This window comes from Biomphalaria glabrata, chromosome 14 (genome assembly GCF_947242115.1).
Source record: "Biomphalaria glabrata chromosome 14, xgBioGlab47.1, whole genome shotgun sequence".
NCBI classification, from domain to species: Eukaryota; Metazoa; Mollusca; class Gastropoda; family Planorbidae; genus Biomphalaria; species Biomphalaria glabrata.
In genome coordinates this window covers 2059116-2079123 of record NC_074724.1, presented here as the reverse complement: position 1 = coordinate 2079123, position 20008 = coordinate 2059116, and positions in this window count along the sequence as shown.

The following is a 20008-nucleotide window of genomic DNA, read 5'->3' as shown; positions in this document are numbered from 1 at the left end:
AATGATAACATGTTATAATGGACAAAACATCTATTTTTATGATAATCACAGGCGACCACTGGCGATTCTTCACTAAACTCCCAAGGGTAGGGTAGGTATTGCGAGCTTGGAAACTCTGATTGAGGGTAATGCTGCGTAGTAGAGAAACTATATTTTATAGTTATCTAGCAATTGAAAGTATAATCAAATTGACATGCTACAATTGAATACGTTTAATTTTTTTACACTGAAAATTCATTAAAAACATTACAATCTATGATTTTTTTGGTTTACAACACACATTTTCCTTTGCAACATAAAACATTCTGTAATTTTAAAAATATTGCAATTCATTTAGTAGCATGTCAGTCTTTTTATATACGTAGCATACTATTTTGTTTAATTCCATTATCTCCCTTGTCAATTAGCATTTAAAATTAATAGTCAACCCACTTGATCAATTGTTTTCAACACACAGACCTTTTAAAAGTCCACTAGCGCCATTTTTCCAAACAGCACGGTAATGAAACTTGAGAAGGCGCATTTAAATAAAATACTATTTATTTATTTATTATCTGGTTATCTCTAACCGATCGGTAATTTCTAAACTATTAATTATAACAGCGTGTAGAATTTGAAAGACAAAATAATAATGAGAACTGACAAAGAGTGTAGGAAACTAATTTGTAACACTAAGTGAGTGTAATCAAAATCTAAGACTCAGTGGCGTCACTTGTGAGGGGGAGAGGTCCGTACCGAGCGACAATATAGCAGACCATTTGAAAAATAAAATGGCGTAAGTGGCTAGACACCAAAAATTAATATAAAGATTGATAGAGTATATATTTTTAATAATAACAATATTGTACAAAACGTGACACCATATCACCAGTGTAAGGTTAGCCCGTACTTTCGGCTATGTAGAAGCTACAGAATCTTGAACAATGCCATCAAAGTTCTCACTGAAGCTATTGATTTTGTGGCTAGCACCATAGTATAAGGAGGCCAACTGAAAGTCAGTGTTTATCTATTGACGAACAGTCTTCAGATATTAACTCTTTTTTCAGAAATTATTTTCCACGTTCAAGTGAAATTATAAATTTTTGCTCATTTCTATTTCACTACCCTGATTAAAATTCAATAACTGAGTGAGAATGAGTTTAGTTGTTTGTTTTTTCAATTGTCACTGGCCATTAACGTTAAGTCCGTACAATAGAAAGATTTTGCAGAAAGAAATGTCAATGTATTGAGATAATGCTGGAATGGAATGGAATGAAGGTGACATGAATGTAAAAACAGATTTAGCCAAGAAGGAAAGGTTACAATGGGCTGGCGAGTTGGCTGAAGGGTTAAGCACTTGGCTTCCGAACCTTGAGGTCCTGGGTTCTAACCTCGATGAAGACTGGGATTTTGAGCTTTGGGATTTTTAGGGCATCCTGAGTCCACCCAACTCTGATGGGTACCTAACATTAATTGGAATAAGTAAAGGCGGTTGATTGTTATGCTGGCCACATGGCACCATAATCTTTAACTGATGGCCAAAGAAACAGATGACCTTAACACCATCTGCCCTATAGACTGTAAGATCTGAAAGAGGGAACTTTACTACTTTTTTTAGAGGTTACAATGAGATGAAGTTTAATATTTGAAGAGATTATTTGATGCTCTTAGCACACGTCAGTAGCACATACATAGCAATCGAAAGAGATGGTGCATCAGTTGTCTAAAGAATGGTTATTTAAGATGCTTCTTACAGAAATGATCGACTGAATTAAAAGCATGAGTTTTGTAGTGGATTATTTACTATCAGTTTTAATCATGAAATCCAAATTAGTGACTGGAAAAAAATGTCCAAAATATTTAGGAAATGAAGAGGCGTATAAAGAATGGTCATCAGTCTTGGAAAAATGGAAAATGTTGACAGCTGGACTCGTCTTAAAACACTGTACACGAAAAGAATGTCATGGGAAGTGATTGATGTTTTGAACAACACAATGTATTGATTAAAATGAAATTTCCTTGAGATGGTAGCAATGTTATCTCTAAACATGAATCGTGTTGATAGAAAGTCTATAAAGTATAAAAGCCTGCTTACCAGCGATACACAAAGGTTACGGTGAAACTCAAATGTTAACTATTAATAAAGTGGGGGCTTGCAGAGGAGTTACGTCAAATGTCATTGAGACGACTCTCATCAAATTATATACACACGACATAAAAAAAAAGAGAAACAGAAAGTTTCGACTGAGTGCAATGATTCTTTTTTCTGCTGAGCACTTTTTTTTTCTTTTTAATGATTTACTTTCATACTCTGAAAAAAAAAAGGTTCAAAAGAGATAAACCTCAAAATTGAAATTGCATTAAATGGGGTTGACATTAGTTACTGTAATGTTAGCAACTTCGGCAAAGAATCCCAGCAAAACTTAAACATTTACAACTGTAAACAATTTGTGTTGTTATTTGGCGCGATGTTCATACTTATAGCACTAACACTTCGCTTCGATGCAGTCACTTCTGTGGACCAGTGAGCGGGGTATCTTCGAGAAGTTTCCCATGTTGTTTTTTCTTCTATTTTTTAAAGGTGGTCGAGTCTGATTATGAACTCATGTTTTGTTTCTCCATGATAGAAGGCCGACGTGTTTAGCCACTCTGCTATTTAAATTCTAATTACAATAGGCTGTCTACAAAGTTTAACATTTTTACCAAAACAAGTTCTTTGCATTTAGGCTTTTCTCAACATAGTTTATTACATTTTCTATACAAAATAACATTAATTGATTAATTGATTGATTGACTAATTGATTAACTAAACTTTTTCTTGAATTCGTTCATATGTTGTTAGCCGCAATGAATGATTGTGCAAAGTTTAGAATAGCAAGATGCAAAGCGAACGCGTACAAGATTCCGCCATGGCAGACAGACAGATAGAGTAATCTGATATAGACTTTGTACATATAAACTTGTGTATTTGCAAGGGTGTGCGTTTAAGTGTGTTATACAATTCTTAAATCTATAGTCTATAATATTCTAGACATTTTATCGAGCTGCCTATTTCATGTTTTTAAAAAAATATTTATTCAGGCAATTTCTCAAACTGGTGCACACCCCCGTCCCAAAAATATCGCAGCGTATTAACAAAAGGGGGGGGGGATGTGTTGGGGACTTTTCTTAAAGGCGATACACTCTGTAGTATTTGCAAATACTTCGTGAAAAGCATCTTCATCAAGGTCAATTTGCAAAACTCCTTAAAGAAAGTATTTAAATATGACTCGGTAAGTGTGATACTATCATTTTCTTACCTCAGAATGGTCGAATTTAAAAAATGGTCTTCTCCCTACATTTCACGTCTCTTGGTCTATTTCTTTCTCCGCCTCGCGCTCCATCTTTTCAACTCACCCCACACGATTTCTCCAGCTGTCTATAAAGATTGTATTCATCCGCTTTTCAACTCACCCCACACCATTTCTCCAGCGGTCTATAAAGATTGTATTCATCCGCTTTTCAACTCACCCCACACGATTTCTCCAGCTGTCTATAAAGATTGTATTCATCCGCTTTTCAACTCAACCCACACGATTTCTCCAGCTGTCAATAAAGATTGTATTCATCCGCTTTTCAACTCACCCCACACGATTTCTCCAGCTGTCTATAAAGATTGTATTCATCCGCTTTTCAACCGTAAGCGTGGTCGAGAGGCCAAGTGCGCTTGAACTTGGCTTGGCTACCTATGTTAATATTGCGTTCTAAGTAAGAATTAAAAATACAGATACAACAAACATGTATAGAAAATTTCGCAATTCGCAAACCTTGAAAAACATTTTTTTGCGGTTGTCTTTCTTAATTAAAAGAAATTTGGTTGTCTAATTTTTGTTATAATATATATTGTAATATAATACAATTGCTAAAAGATTTTCTAAATCAATGTTTTAATGAGCATGTGTTTTATAAATATCTCAATTATCTGGATTATCGATCTAATGACAATATTTATTTAGAAACCTATAAATTATTTCTCTTCTATCACTGTGTATTGCCTAATATATCTAACAACTTATAGTTTTACGTTTTATTACAGGAATATGAAAAGAAACGGGCATTGTTATAATCTAAATAAATAGAGAACGTCGTACTAGGAATAGAATTCAATAAATGTTAAAGAATGGAAGTGCTATAGTAAAAAACTTTATTTATCGCAAGCATAAAACGAGATCAAGAGTGGATATGTATGAAGTTCAAAGAGAGAGAGAGATAGAGAGAAAGCAATGGAGAGACAGCGCGAGAAAAAAAAAGAGAGAAAGATAGAGGTGCAGAAAAGAAAAATTCAGGAAAAGGTAATAATGCCATATTTACATTTTGAGAATTTCATGTGTGCTCTGGATTGTGGTGTTGTCTTTGCTGTATTGATACAGTAATCAGTTCTGGAGAACCCATTATAGGCGAGGTTTGAACTTAATTTACAGTTCTGGAGCTAGATAGGTGAGACTTAACTTACCTTAAGGGCGCGTTGAATCTCTCCAAGCTTACAGGAGCCGACGTCTAATGCAGCACGATTGAGAAGGACAGTAACTGGCATCAGAGTGTGCGTGTGTGTTTGTATGTGTGCCTGTGTCATGTGTATGTGTTTGTTTGTCATGTGTGTTTGTGTGTTTGTAAAGTGTGTGTGTGTTTGTAAAGTGTGTGTGTATTTGTCATGTGTGTGTGTGTGTTTGTTAAGTGTGTGTGTGTACATGTGTGTGTGAGTGCGTGCGTTCGTATATTTTAAGTCATTTAAAGACAGGTTAAGAAACATTTGACCAGTGATGCCCAATATACGGACTGCCTAAACGTTGGTACAATGTATCCGAAATCCCGCCTTCAAAAACCAAAGAGTCTCAAAGATGTATCTATACGTTCGTTAGAGTACACATATTTATGAATTGGTACAAGGACCTTTTAACGTGTGTGTTTATCAGTTTTGTAGAATCTACCAGTGAACGGATCTTTTATTTGTGTGGACTATGATAATAAGCCAACATATTTGTGTTGTGAAAAAAAAACCTTGGTTGTTTAAAAAAAAAAATTTAAACGGCAGATCTACAAGAGCTTGGGGTTCGGGGGCGGAGACGAAAAGTCCAGGAGAGATCTGATTGAAAAGATGTGTTAAGCAGGCAAGAGACCACTATGGGCTGTATCGCCACTGGGATAAAACCTATATGACATCATTCGTTGTTAAACTACGCCTAGAGATAAGATGATTTATGAGAATATAGGATATGGAAATACATGAAACTTAGTCGGTGGTAAATTTAGCTACAATGTTGCTTATATTTTAAGTAGAGAAATGAAGACATTTTTTCGTCGCGTAAATAAAGATTAAACTTCAGATATCCCATTAAGTATGTACTAGATCCATGGGTTAATATAAAAATAGTTTCAGGTGAATTTCCTTTCTTTTTTTATTTCATTTAAGTGCACCCCCCTGTTGACATTGTGTTTTATGTGTATGTGTTTGTTATTGGTATGTAGAGTTATTCCCCTTGGTAAGAACGTTCATATCACAGTGTTGTGTGTAACCTCGTACTGTGAGGGTGTGTAAATAAATGGACGGATAAATCTGGCGTTATAGTGTTGGCGTTGATTATAGTTATTAAGTGTAGCGTTTCTAGCTTAACACCCCCCCCCCCCACGCCGGGACATGAATGCGGTAATTAAAATGGCCCGCAGGTCAAACTTGTTTGGGCATCACTGAATTAGACAATTTAAAAAAAAAATAGAAGAAAAAAATCAAAAAAAAATGTAGCATTCAAACTAGATCTATTGATATCTAGTTAGTAGAACATGTGATTAAACTAGGGACTTTTAATGTCAAAAATACTTATAGACTTGATTTAGATCCTATCTAGATTAAGAATAATTAAATATAGAGAAGATGGCATAGTTATCAATAGTAGATCTAGATCTACATTGTTTCATTATTTATAAGGTGGGCTACTTAATTATATATTCATCATAATACATGTAATATGTTATAAACGTTTATATTTAGATCTATGGATTGATTTAGATTATTGTAGAATTAGCTCCAAATCTAGATATATAGATTATAGATCTAGATTCAAGATAGGTTCTATGTCCAGAAAATGTCGCGACATTTCAGTTACCTGAAATGCTATCGAATCCAATGTTTTTTCTTCTATTTTTTGCTTCTACGAAAAAAAAGTCTTACCTGAGCGTAATAAATTATCCAAACTGTTCAGATAATCCGTGTTATTCTAATCCAAGATACTTGAAGAATCCAATATCCAAACACATTAAATTATCCGAAATAGTCATGTTTGAAAAATAAATCCACCTGTACACATGTGACATGAGCAGCAAAATTCACACGTCTGCTTCTACTGAAAGTAGGTCAAACGTTTTCATGTCTCCAAGAATTCACGTGAAGATCAAAGTTACACAAGAAGAAACTTCCGGACAATAATAAAATGCTCTGCATCTCTTGCGTGTTTTGTCTTGTGTGTAGAATTAGTGTATTCAATGTAGTCTACATGTCAATCATGCCCTATGTAGATCTAGTCTATACTGTCTGGGTACATAAGATGGATTTAGTGTACAGGCTACCAAACAATGTATCCATGGGCGAACTGGGTATCAAAATCGGTCGGGGCATTGGTATACAATCCGACCCACAAATTATATTACACGTTCAATTATACTGTCGTGAAGAGATTGTATAAAATTACTAAATGAATAAAGTACAACACTTAGACTAGGGAATTTCTTAATTTAAACTATTCCTGCTACCATATACATTAAAATATGTATGCAAATGAAGATCCTTCATCAACGAACATATTGCTTGTAATTCACTTATATTCCATGCCATTTTCTTAGACATAAGAACTTCAATTTAGAAATACCATTTTTAATCCTTTATTATTCAACTGCTCATCTCACTCATGTCACAGGGATTAAGTGGTTGTATGGTTAAGCGCTTGGCTTCAGATCCTTGTGTATTGGGTCCGGATCTCGATAAAGACTGGGGTTTTGAATTTCGGGAATTTTTAAAGCGCCCCTGAGCCCACCTAGCTCTAATGGGTACATGACATAAGTTGAAAAGTAAAGGCGGTTGGTCGTTTGGCTGGCCACATGACACCCTCGTTAACCGTAGGCCACAGAAACAGATGGCATTAACATTATCTGCCTTATAGACCACAAGGTCTGAAAGGGGAACTAGGAACGTTGTTGTTGGTTCCTTTATATTCATCCGGATATATATTTACACTAGCGTAGACCCCTATATGTTTCTTGTTTATCGTTTAATTTATATAAAGAATTGACTTCTACCAGAAGAAGATGTAGGGTATGTACGCCAATGCTTTCAATTTGTATTAGACTTTAAAGTGTATAAAATTGTGTTGTTTTTTTAATATAATCACGACGCTCAGAGTGTTAAATGTTATAAAATCTTAGAACATTTTACTCGCATTCATGCGGTCCTTTCTGTGGCCTTTCGGCCCAATGAGATACCGGCCCACCGGGCATTTTCCCGAATGCCCATCTAGCCATTCCGCCCCTGAATGTGCCCATGTTCATTGACTAGATTCTTGCCTAGGTATATGAAAGTTGAAACACTGTACTCATCCTTAAACTAAGGACTCAAGATATTGCCATTATTATATCTAACCGAATTTCGGGGAACATCATCGAGTAAGTCGTAATTACTTTAAATCTTACAATATGTCTACTTACCTAATAATAATATTATTAGCCTACCGCACCGGGTGTCACCCACCCTAGTGACGCCACTGAATATATGCACAGTTTACAGGACACTTTAATATTAATGATGATCAAATAAAACTAACCAACTCTTTACTTTGAACAAGCGACATGTAGCTCTCCTTCACTGAGTCCTAACTCTTAACTGACCCAGACTGTAACTGACTACAACAGAATCTAAAAATTTCCACTAGATTATATTCCGCATAATCTCGTCACCAAAACGTATATTACTTTCTTTCGAAGCTCACGCCACATTCAGCCTTCACCTTTCTTTTTTTCCCGCCTTTTTTTTTAGTCACCTTATCTAGTTTATGCAAATGTATCTGCACTTTTGATCATCCGATAATGTAGCATCACATTTACATGGGCTACTTATTGTTTACTTACATATTGCCCCTGATTACAAGCTTCAGGGTGACAAATAGTAATGTTTGTAAAAGAATGTATGCTATTATTTAATAAAAGGGGCTCATCTGAGCCTCATGATTGGACTTGTCTTTATCTTTAATATAAACTATTTTTTCTCATTAAGTGATAAAGTAGCCAATCAGCGAACTGGCTCAGTACGCCCTGGCTTATAATCATGATTGGGAACGAAATTTGTGAGCCGGATTGCATGCAGAAGCCAAGGCCGATTTTGACACCCGGTTCGCCCTTGTCTAGATCTAATGGTATTGTTCTGAATACATAGACTTTAGGATTCTTGTTAGCAGCCTTACGTATTTCTATAAGCCGTTATAGATTTAGCATTTAGTGGTGTATTTAGAACAACTGTTAGTCTAGACCAGGGGTCGGCTACCTTTTGAGTCGTAAGAGCCAAAATTTTTTTTTTTTTTTTAAATTCCAAAGCCACAAAGTTTTTTCTTGCCAACTATAAATAGTTCTCACACAATCAATTTTTTTTAAAAATGAAAAAACGAATCTATTTATTCATATTTAAGTAGTGTTTGACACAACAGATTAGATAATATATATATTAATGGCATTATTAGATAATTATTTTTTATTTCGGTAACAGCTACGACAGTTAAAACAGTTAAAGTTTTACTTACAAAAGTAAATTCAATGCAAGCGTTGGTGTTGCATGGTTTTAGAAAGTTTGGATAAATTTGGTTCATAACTTGTTTTTAGTTTTAAGCACGACTTAAAATTTTCATTTGTTAGTTGGCTTCTTACTCTACTTTTAATTCTATTCATGCAAGAGAACGCTTGCTCGCACGAATATGTTGATCCAAAGATAGCCAGCACTCCACGGGCCAACTTCTTCCCCTCACTGTAGCATTCTGGAAGATTATTCTATGCGGCTTATCTACTCGCGGCATTCCTTAAGTCGTCCACTAATGTTGCATTACTTACATACATTTCTAGACCTTCAACACTTCCAATTTGCTTTTCAACTCTGTAAATTTTTCACTCCACAAAACTTTTGAAATCGATCAATTTCATTTCTAGAGATCCTGTATCAATGCCAAGTGGAGCAGTGTGGATTTCGTGACTATTTGTGTTGAGAGGATATGCTAAGAATGCTAGAATAGTTTTGTTGGTTTTCAACTGCTCAAATCTGTTAAGAAATTCATCTTTGATTTTTTTTCTAAACATTGCTGACTAGTTCATGTTAATTAAAAGTTTTATCGCAATACTGCTTTACAAATTCTGCAGAAAGAATTAATTTTTCTTAAAAAACAAAACAATTCTTCTACCAAAACATAGGCTTGGTTTTTCTTTCCGTTTAATTTTGGATTCAGCTCATTGAATTTATATTAACCATAAAGTAAAATGCTTGCAACTATTTGTCATTCTCTAATTCGGTGTGATAAGTTCTTTTGTATTTAGAAATGTATTTATTTCATTCAAGCACAACGCTAAACGTTTCAACCTTTGGAAAGCTATTGCACTTCATTGTCAGGAAAGTTGTCGGAGTACTTAACCCCTTACCGTCTCCGTTCCTATAAGAATTCATTCAACTGACGATGGTAGAGTGCATTCGTCAAGTTGCTGCTAACAATCTTGATAACCAAATTTATGACCTCACCTATTTAGGTCACCAAGAGAGACTTAGTGTATTATCCAGTAAAATGTAGGACTTTCTTGGTTTATTTTGCTTCAAAGAAGAATCGTTGTTGCTCCTTTATTTTTTCTTGTCATATTTCTGGCTCCATCAGTCACTATTAAAACGATTTTATTTAAATCTATCTTTTAATGTCTTCGAGGCATTTTTGCACGGCATGCGTTTTATCTTCCCTTCTAGTTTATCATTAGAGTGGTAGCAATCTTCTTTTGGACCTTGTAAAGACATAAACCTGACAAAATGGGCAACTTGTGCCGTGTCTTTATGTCTCAAAACTCATCTATAGCAAGTGATAAAAAAGAACACAGTTGAATATCTTCTACCTGCCAATATTGTACATTTGAAAACATTTTAGCTACTCTTTCTTGTTCTGTTTTAGCAGATAGTTTGTTCACAGCGCTATAGACATGAATTCATTATCACGAGATGAGAATGGAAAAAGGAAAGGGACTAAGCCGAGAGAGGGGTTAAGAAGGTGGGCAATGATCTCGTGGGGCAAAGTTGAGGAGCGGATTGGCTAATGAGTTGCCTAATTGTGTTTTCTAGCTTATAATTTTAATTCTTTTCACTCGTGCCTTTCTTTATTTTAACTCTTTTTTTAAGTCTGTGTGTTTCAGTGTGAGGAGTTTATATGTTTAACTTCGCTTAATAATAATTATATGTTAGAAGTAGAAACTAGCTCACCAAAATGTATCGATCGGCGAGTCATACCATTGTTTGTAAAATGTTTGACATGTTTCGAATGTTCCTTTAGAGTTGAAGATAATTTACTTCCTAGTCCAAGTTTCCCGCAGGACGACGGGAGATGGCAGCGGACAGGATTTAAACCAAGGCTCGCCCTAATTGAGGAGTTGCATATTTCTCAATGAAATGATGACTAGAATACCAATACCATGGCTTTATTCGACACAATAAGACTACAGTAAACAGTGAATGAAACCAGCACGTCTCGCATAACACTGATGCAGTAATATATACACACACACATACTGGACATGAAACACACACACTGGACATGGCCTTTTGACACGCTGAACGCACGCAGAAAATCAACTCAGTTACACTACACTTAGATAATTGGAGGCCCTAGGCGAAGTGAAATTAGTGGTCTCAATGAAAAAGAAAAAAAAATAGTAAACAGGTAATATAAAGTTAGCAATCTATTTCAAATCTAGTCTACTCCAATACTAGCATTGTGCACATTTCTCGCTATTTAGTCCCTAACAACAATTGTTAGCGATGCCCCTATCAATGGGATGTCCTAGGTTGCCTACTTTACATATGCCTATGGCCGACCCTTCCACAAAACAGTTGGTAAAAAAAATAAGTTTGTTTTTAAACTATTCAGAATCAACCTCGCAACCAACTCCTGGTTCTAATGCAAGCATGTATCACAGAACGGGTCAACTGTTTAAAACTCCTCTGTGTATGGAACAAGCAGAAATCAAGACCAGTCACTAGTGTTTGGACCAGACTGCCTCCCATTTATCAAGGGACCCTCGTATCTTACCCTGAACAAAACTTTTTCTCCCATTGCCCATTCTCGGATCAAGTTCAAATTTGACATTTTTATTCCTAGTCGATGACAGTACACAACAGACTAAGGTGAAGGCTCAAAACATAATGAATCTTTTCTAACTCAGGGGCGTAGCTAGGAATTTTCCATCGTTTGGGGGCCCGGGGGCTTGACCTCTTGGGGACCCTGCATTTTGCGTAATATTTAGTTTTTTAATGTAAAAAACACTCATTTGGAGGCCCCCCTCATCAATCAACTGATGGTTGCCGTGTTTTTATGTGTGTAGGTGTGTGTGTGTGTTAGAACCCTCCTCTCTATTTCTGCAGTCAGAGTCCATCCAACTCTAGTGACTTTAGCTTGGGGGGTGGGGGAGAGTAAAGGCTATTGGTCGTTGTGCAGGCCACATGACTCTCTCGTAAATTGTTAGTCAAAGAAACAGATGACCTAAACATAATCTGCCCTATAGACCGCATGGTCTGAAAGAGTAACTAAGTTATTATAGTGTCATGCTGTAGCTCGTGAGTATGGCTGGTTAACTAAGTTATTATGTTGTCATGCTATAGCGCGTGTGTATGGCTGGTTAACTAAGTTATTATGTTGTCATGCTATAGCGCGTGGGTATGGCTGGTTAATTAAGTTATTATAGTGTCATGCTGTAGCGCGTAGGTTCGATCCTCGTATTGTCTAATTATTTGTCTTTTATTTTTTTCATTCTACGAATTAAAAATTTCAGAGACATTTTATTATTTAGTAAATTAAAATAATAATTATTAACAGCTACTGTACAGTGCGTCATCTAGACATCGATATCAGCTTCATAAAGTAAAAAGTGATTTGAAACAAAGTTATTCTAAAATTGATATATTTTACATTTCTCATATTAGATAAGGGGAGTAGACTCTCCTAAACTTTTTGATCTTCAAACAATGGAGATTAGTTATACTCGATAAACCGACAGGGTAGATAATTCACGAATTAACCATTTCTATGGATTGATCCTAGTAGCCTCCCTTTTCATCTACCAACCATGGGGAAAAAAAATAAAGGAACCAAAAAAATCATACATATATGTTTTTCTCTCTCTTTTTTTTCTTTATCTCTCTATTTTATTTATTTTTCTCTATCTCATTATCTCTCTTTTATTCCGTCGTTCTCTCTCTCCGTTGACACTGTGTTTATGTGTATGTGTTTGTTGTTATTCCACTTAGTATAAAAGCTCATATAGTGTTGTGTGTAACCTGTGTTATGTGAGAGTGTGTTATTAAAGAGTCTGTTGTATCCATCAACTAGTGTTGGCGTCGCTTATTAAGTTCAGTGTTCCTTAGTGCAATATTTAGCTTTTAAGTGTATTGTTTAAGCTGGCACTCTCTCTTTCCCCCGCCCTCTCTCGCTCTTTTCCACTTCCTCTCTCTCTCTCTCCCTCTCTTTTCCACTTCCTCTCTTTCTCTCTCTCTCCCTCTCTTTTCCACTTCCTGTCTCTCTTTCTCTCTCTCTCCCTCTCTTTTCCACTTCCTCTCTCTCTCTCTCTCTCCCTCTCTTTTCCACTTCCTCTCTCTCTCTCTCCCTCTCTTTTCCACTTCCTCTCTTTCTCTCTCTCTCCCTCTCTTTTCCACTTCCTGTCTCTCTTTCTCTCTCTCTCCCTCTCTTTTCCACTTCCTCTCTCTCTCTCTCTCTCCCTCTCTTTTCCACTTCCTCTCTCTCTCTACCTCTCTTTTCCACTTTCTCTCTCTCTCTTTCTCTCCCTCTCTTTTCCACTTCCTGTCTCTCTTTCTCTCTCTCTCTCTCTTTCCCTTTTTCCATTTCTACTTCCTCTCTCTCTCTCCCTCTCTTTTCCGCTTTCTCTCTCTTTTTCTCTCTCTCTCTTTTCCACTTCCTCTCTCTCTCTTTCTCTCTCTCTCTCTCTTTCTCTCCCTTTTTCCATTGACACTCTTTCTCTTTCTCTCTCTCTTTCTCTCCCTCTCTTTTCCACTTCCACTCCCTCTCTTTTCCACTTCCACTCACTCTCTTTTCCACTTCCACTCACTCTCTTTTCCACTTCCACTCACTCTCTTTTCCACTTCCACTCTCTCTCTTTTCCACTTCCTCTCTTTTCCACTTCCTCTCTCTCCTCTGTCTCTCTCACTTTCTCTATATTTCTGTTTCCCTCTCTTGTTAGCTTCAAATAATGATAGACCAACACTTAATATAACACTAAATAACACTTCACGCTAGATATATCAGACTCTTTCAAAACACGCTCTCTAAAACACAGGTTACACACAACACAGTGTGAACTTTCTTACCAAAGGGAAAAACTCTACATACTAACACATACACATAATGAAATATCAACATCTTTATCTTTTAGCTCTATGTTTCTCTCTATCTCTCTCCCTTCTCCCCTCCACTCTCTCTCTCCCTCTCTCTCTCGTCGTCTTGTATGCTTTGATTCTAGTGATCCTCCTTTAGTTTCTACAATAATTTATTTGAAAGAAACTGAAGATAGCTTTACAACAAGAACAAATAATCCGAGGTTGTCTCAGCATTGGAGGGGGACCTGGGCGAGTGTCATTATGGACACGAATATTTGTACTATGGGCAGAATGTGACGAAGTCACGAAAGATTCTCTTTGTGGCGGGGCTCCTATCTCTCTTTCTCTGTTATTCTCTCTATATTTTCTCTCTTTTCCTCTCGTCTTAGCTTAAATAATAATAATAATAATAAGGCTTTTCTTCGAGTCTGAAGATTAATGAGGAATGTAATATTTCTCGTGGATACACAGTCCCAGCTGTGACCTACATATTTTGCCACACCAAGGACAAGCATAACCTTGGTCCGGCTGTGGTCGATTCAGATTTTCTACATGCGAGGCTAGGCTAACACTACACGCTGGATACATCAAACTCTTTAATAACACACTCTTACATAATAACAGGTGACACACACAACAATAGGAGCTTGCTTACCAAGGGGACTAACTCTACATACAAACACAGACACATAAACACAATGTCAACATTTCTATATTTTTCTTTCTCTTATTCTCTCTTTGTCTCTCTCTCTCTCTCTCTCTCTCTTTCTCTCGTTGTTCGGTATGCTTTGATTCTACTATTCTCCCTTTGTTTCTACAAAACTTTATTAAAAAAAAAGGAAGATAGCATTACTAAAAGAGCAAATAATCAAAGGCGTCTCAGCATTGCACGGGGCGCTGGGCGAGTATCATTAGGGGCACGAATATTTGTACGATGAGCTGAAGCTGACGAAAGATTCTCTTTGTGGCGGGGCTCCAATCTCTCTCTTTCTCTCTCTTTCTTCTTCCATCTAAGTCTTAATCTCTCTCATATTTTCTCTCTCTCTTTTACCCTCTCCCTTCATTCTTTCGCTCTCTCTCTCTCTCTACTTTATCCTCTCTGTTACCCCCTCTCTCTTTCCCACTCTTTCTCTCTCTCTTTCTCTTGTCGCACTCATAACCTTGTGTGCTTTTTGCGCCATTCGTCACGTGAGCCATTTATCGATAAACTCTTTGTCCGGTGAACTAATTATTGTTTTAAACGAATGGTCATTAAATCTTCTTCAAAGTTAACATTGGTTAATTAGTTGACAAACGGGAGTGACCCTGGAGCTCCAGATGTTTGTAAAATGTTTTACATGTTTCGGATGTTCCTTCAGAGTTGAAGATAATTACTTCCTAGTCCAAACCTCCTGAAGGACGACCAGGGATGGGAGCGGGCAGGGTTTGAACCCTGGGCCATCGATAAATCTGAACGACAGTCCAGCGCGCAAACCGCACGACCAGGCAGCCATCCAGATAAGTTGCACACGTTCTCAGTTCACAGACCCCCACTAACTACAAGCGGCCGGAGACCGCGCAGACCACGGGGAATTTCTTTCTATTCAAATTCTGTAACAGCCACAAAGGACCGCCAGCCACGGGTCTCTGGTGACAACCCCCTTTTTGGAACGGCGTGTCGGACTTTTTGGACTGGGACGGGGTGGGGTGTCATTCTCAACCTGGAGAAAAAAAGAAGCACCTCCCCTCCATTAAAAAATAACAAAAAAAAAAAAAAAAATCACTTAAATGAACTGACAGAAGCGAGTTTTACTACCAGTTGTTGGCCTATCTGCTTCCACTAATAATTCTACCGAGGCGCCACCTTAAGGCCACGGGGGAGGATCTGCAATGAACTCGATGTATTTGAACCAGCTGTCTGTGAACCAGTTGTCTTGACGCCTTTATTGACCTCCATCTATCCCTTGGTCTGTTAGCCTGTTGGGGCATCACTCATGATCGGTCAACCGTCTTCCTCCATCCCTGTCTATCCTTTGCTTTGAATAGAATCGCTTTCAAAGACACGCACATCCATTCTTTTTGTTGTTTTCTAATCTCTGTCTGCCTCTTCTCTTTTCATGCACCTGCTATTGGGTGTGAGAAAAGAGCAAGATGAGCAGCCAAGTCATGGTCATTCTACTGCTTTCAAAGTGTCCACTGTATGCAGTTACATGTCTTCATGGCCAGTAGGAACAATCGATAAATAATTGTAACTAATATGTGTTTTTTTTTTATTAATTTTCAGGTGACTAGTGTGTAAGGTGTCATAAATATTTCATTAAAATTTCTATTAATTTTGCTTTACAGACCTTTTCAGAAACAATAAATCAGTTGATATTGTAAATTTTACTGCCGATGGAGCTTATATCCCATAGAAGACTAATTTTATGAACTCATCATATGTGACATATGAACATATGCCCTTTTTCTAATATCACATTCTTATATTGCATCTATGATAAAGGTAATTATTTCATATTCTGTTGTTTTTTTTCTATAAATATTTTATTTAGCTTAAATCTGTTGTTTTAACAACTTTTTTCTTTTTTTTTGTGCATTGAAAAAAACATGTTAAACAAAATTGCTGTGCTACTTACAGCAATTGCTTTTCATTCAATGTTATTGTTGGTAGAGGAACTAGATTACTTTCAATGTTGGCTTTATATAAAGATTATTTTTATTTGTTCTTTTTTTTAAAAGACTTCATTAACAATAATTTATTGAAAAATAATAAACTTAAATCACCTAAAAAAAATGTTCATATAACAATAACTCAATATACACACATTTTAATTAAAAAGATTTGTATATATTGATTTTAAAAAAACACAAATGATTTATTTTATTTGTAGATGGTGGTGGTGGTGGTGGTGAAGGTGGTGGTGGTGGTGAGCCGAAAGCAGAAGAAAATAATTTACACAAAAATTTTACAAGTTGGTGTTGTTTTTGCAGTAATTTCATGGTTAGTATAATAAATGTCACTGTCATTTTATACGAACATGTTGAGTTACATCAGGTACATGAATTATGTTGTTTTTTTATTTTATATGGGTAATTAGCATTCAGGATTACAAGATTTGTTACTTTCAAAGCTCTACTGTAAAATGACTAAGGAACTCTTCTTGTGGCGAACACAAGTATTAATAGGTTTCTTACATGAAATATTTAATATCGTAACAGCATATGACGAATGTCATATATATATATATATATATATATATATATATATATATATATATATATATATATATATATATATATATATATATATATATATATATATATATATATATATATATATATATAATGATATATATATATAGTATAGCATGAGTAGTTCTTAATAATGTGGAAAAAAAGTCCACACCATAAAACTTTAAAGATGTCACCATTGTCCATCTATACAATCAAAAAGGAAACCACCAAATCTGCGATAACATAAGAGGAACATCTCTTCTCTCTAATGCTGGAAAATTATCACACACATCCGACTAAATCAGCTCATATATCATCTAGAACATGGTCTACTACCAGAAAGCCATTGAAAGCCTTCAGAAAAGAGCGTAGAACCATTGAAATAATCTTTGTGGCAAAACAGCTCCAGGAAAAATGCCAAGAATAAAATGCTGACCTTTTCTTATATATGTTGATCTAACAAAAGCATTTGACACTTGCCTGAAGTGAAGAACTATCAGTGCACTTTGAAGTATCAAACGGGGTAAAACAAGGCTGTGCCAAGCACCTACACTGTTCAGTATCATGGTCTCTGCTATGCTGACAGATGCATTCACAAATAGAGAAAACAATGGGATAAATATAACATACAGATTTGATGGTGGCCTATTCAACCCGAGGCGGCTCAAGGCAAAATAAAAAACTAAATCAGCATTAATCAGTGATCTGCTATAAATAAAGACAACTTTGCCTAAATGCCTACTCTAAAAATGATCTGCAGAGCATCATCAGTGACTTTTAAAAAGCGTGTTCAGACTTCAGCCTCACTATAAAGAAAAAAGACGGAAATCTTATATTTGTCTGTTCCAGGTAAAGCCTACTCTGATCCGAGCATTAAGATAAATGGACATGATAAAAATGCAGTGGACATATTCATTTATCTTGGCAGTACACTATCCAGAATTGGAAACATTGATAATGAAATCGACTTGCGAATCACAAAGATCAGTGCATCCTATGGCAGACTGTCTAAAAATGTTTAGAATAGATGAAATATCACCACAAACACAAAGCTGAGGTCTGTCAAGTAAACTCTAAAGACAAATGTTTTACAAATGTAATACAAATATATTACAAATGTCTTACAAATGTCTTACAAGTGTCTTACAAATGTCTTACAAATGTCTTACAAATGTTTTACAAACGTATTACAAATGTATTACAAATGTATTACAAATGTATTACAAATGTATTACAAACATTTTATAAATGTATTAAAAATGTCTTACAAATGTATTACAAACGCTTATTTTACAAAACGACGTAAAAATGTTGATACTTAGTTGTAAAGAGAAGTTTGAACCAGTTCTCTGGACGTCGACTTCTATTTCACCAAAAGTCAAAGAACAAAAAACTTGTGAATGTTTGGATCAAATTGAACAAGTCACCAAAAAACTTGGTAATGTTTGGGTCAAGTTGAACAAGTAACAGAAAAAAAAAAAAGAAAAACCTAATCACAAAGGTTATACGAAATGTAATGGTATCAATAAGTGTGGATCAGTTGTGTAATTAAATTTGTTTTTGTTAAGCGCCAATACCTGGTTTTAACTTTCTCAAAATTAAGGTTGAAAGAAATTCGCAATTAGAAACAGTCTTGTATATTTACCTAAATCAACAAATACGTTTAACCCATAAAAAACTAGCGCCAGTAGCAGGAACATACTTAATGAGTGATTCATCATCACCAGACTACAAATACGTCTAATTAGCATGCGGGGTCGACATTTCACCTAAAGGAAGAAAAATTGGTCTTCTAACATATATAGTCTAAACCAGTAGATCCAAAGGCGTAGCTAGATATTTGGAAGCCCGGGGGGATTGACCTCTTTGGGGGTCCCTTGCACATTTGAAAAACTGACATGAGATAATGTACTTAACAACTATGTAAGCCTACATTCAAATTGGTGCAGTATATCAGTTAAATTAAAAAAAAATCATCATTAATAATGTTTTAATGAATAATACCGTTGTTTATTGGCAAAATAATGGACAAGTGACAAATCTCAATTCATATCGCTTCGCGTAGTGCTTTTTGTGCAGCAAAGGCATCTATAACATCATCTACATCAATACAGTCGATCATTTGTGACTCCACTGACATTAAAGCCATGCCTAAGCCTTTCTTGCGTTATTGTGCTCCTGAGATAGTGTTTGATTAACTTTAGCTTAGAGAATGATCTCTCATTTGACACAAAGGAAGTGGCCTGGGTTAGCAATATTCGGATGGAGTTTGCAAGGTTTGAGCACAAATCATTACCATTACAGAGCCAGCTTCCTCTATATGTTAGTTGGTGATTGTGGCACTGGTTTTCTGTGGAAAAGTGCTCTTGCATCAATGACATCATTAAGCGATTTGCCTGTATTTTATCATACAAACAAGAAAAATTAACAGAGTTTTTCACCTGCGTGTTATTATCCATAGACTCCAAGAGGTGTCTTAGTTCAAGAAGAAACCCAAATGTGTCCACATGGTTTTCCAGCTTATGGAATATGTCCTTCATCTCCATACGAAGTCTGTGCAGCATTTCTTTCGCAACCTGTTTGCATTGCAATTCTATTGACAGTCCTAAATCAGAACTCAACTTCCCATCAAGTCTTTCTTTCTTCTGGTTGTTTTAATTACAGGAAATGCATAGCAATCTATATAATATTTTTTATTTTAAATGAATTGGGTGATAAGTTTTGTCAGTTTATCATCATTTTGTAGAAAGCATGAAAGGGTTTTAATTTCTTCAGCAGCTTCCCTATGTGCAGTTCAGGTTTTTTTCTAGTTTCTTCTAAACTAAATTAATTGGGCGCAGAGATTTGACCAGAATTCAAGAAAAGCAAAAAATTCATAAGTTTCCACTGCATGAAGAAGATTCTGTGCACTGCTTCTAGTGTCCATTCTATCGGTTTTCTTCAGCACGACTTCTCTCATACAGAGACATTTTCACTTCTTCGACGGCTGTCTCTTTTTATGATACTTTTCTTCGACACGTTCATGGTCTCCTTTGATTTCAGTGCTCCTATCAGGTTTCTTCTTAAATGAAAAGGATGATGAAAGAAACTACCCTATAAACCAAGTTACTTGTAAAAATGTTTTTTAAATGTTTGACATGTTTCGGATGTTCCTTCAGAGTTGAGGATAGTTTACTT